The following is a 1,441-nucleotide window of genomic DNA, read 5'->3' as shown; positions in this document are numbered from 1 at the left end:
TATATATACACACAGAGGAGAGATCGGGGCAGTGACTGGGGTATAACACACAGAGGAGAGATGGGGGCAGTGACCGGGGTATAACACACAGAGGAGATACATGGACACATTATATATATATATACACACAGAGGAGAGATGGGGGCAGTGACCGGGGTATAAGACACAGAGGAGAGATGGGGGCAGTGACCGGGGTATAAGACACAGAGGAGAGATGGGGGCAGTGACCGGGGTATAACACACAGAGGAGAGATGGGGGCAGTGACCGGGGTATAACACACAGAGGAGAGATCGGGGCAGTGACCGGGGTATAACACACAGAGGAGAGATGGGGGCAGTGACCGGGGTATAACACACAGAGGAGATACATGGACACATTATATATATATATACACACAGAGGAGAGATCGGGGCAGTGACTGGGGTATAACACACAGAGGAGAGATGGGGGCAGTGACCGGGGTATAACACACAGAGGAGATACATGGACACATTATATATATATATACACACAGAGGAGAGATGGGGGCAGTGACCGGGGTATAAGACACAGAGGAGAGATGGGGGCAGTGACCGGGGTATAAGACACAGAGGAGAGATGGGGGCAGTGACCGGGGTATAACACACAGAGGAGAGATGGGGGCAGTGACCGGGGTATAACACACAGAGGAGAGATCGGGGCAGTGACCGGGGTATAACACACAGAGGAGAGATCGGGGCAGTGACCGGGGTATAACCCACAGAGGAGATACATGGACACATTATATATATATATATATATATATATATATATACACACACACAGCCGTGTTTGCCTCGTCAACCATCCTTGCTGCCTCCTGTATTTCTCGGGGGTCTCCTCCTCTTTACTAGACCCCTTCTCCTTCTGTCCTCCTTTCTTACCCCCGGGGTCTGGCTGCTCATCCTCCTCATCCTCCTCCTCATCCTCCTCCTGCTCAGGATGCTGCTGGACCACTCGCCCCCTCCTCCTCTTACCTCGCCTCCTGTGGGGCCATCGTGCAGGATGCAGTGTGAGGGTCCGGGCTGGGATGGAGGGGCTGCAGGGCTGGAGCTCGGCCTGAATGCTGCAGCTCCTCCACTGCACAGATGCTGAGTGATGCAGGGTGATGTGTGATGTCACTACCTGTGCTGGGCGGAGCTCTGTATGATAATCACTGCTTAACCCCTTGCCTGCCACTCTTCATCATCTTATATCAGTAAACAGGACAGAGGAAATATCATCCTCACACTGACCCCCGGAGCTGACAATCTACACCACGTCCTCTGTGTCATCATGCACAGGTCAGGACGTATAACCCTCACACTGACCCCCGGAGCTGACAATCTACACCACGTCCTCTGTGTCATCATGCACAGGTCAGGACGTATAACCCTCACACTGACCCCCGGAGCTGACAATCTACACCACGTCCTCTGTGTC

General features: G+C 53.1%; 1 protein-coding gene across 3 annotated transcripts in view; it reads right to left on the bottom strand.

Annotated features, from left to right (window-relative positions):
- The window catches only part of FNDC4 (fibronectin type III domain containing 4), a 53,685-nt gene extending 52,546 nt beyond the window's left edge, over positions 1-1,139 (bottom strand). For 2 of the 3 annotated variants that reach the window (XM_073673686.1, XM_073673688.1), the window contains exon 1: positions 997-1,139. The gene's annotated coding sequence lies outside the window, so the exon portion shown is untranslated. The other variant, XM_073673687.1, reaches the window with a different exon arrangement.
- Positions 1,140-1,441: the final 302 nt, after the last annotated feature.

The sequence above is a fragment of the Phyllobates terribilis genome, unplaced genomic scaffold, assembly GCF_046119375.1.
Source record: "Phyllobates terribilis strain yellow unplaced genomic scaffold, ASM4611937v1 Scaffold_3__8_contigs__length_932513732, whole genome shotgun sequence".
Classification (NCBI taxonomy): domain Eukaryota; kingdom Metazoa; phylum Chordata; class Amphibia; order Anura; family Dendrobatidae; genus Phyllobates; species Phyllobates terribilis.
The sequence above is the reverse complement of the archived record's forward strand: the minus strand, read 5'-3'. Positions and strand labels throughout refer to the sequence as shown.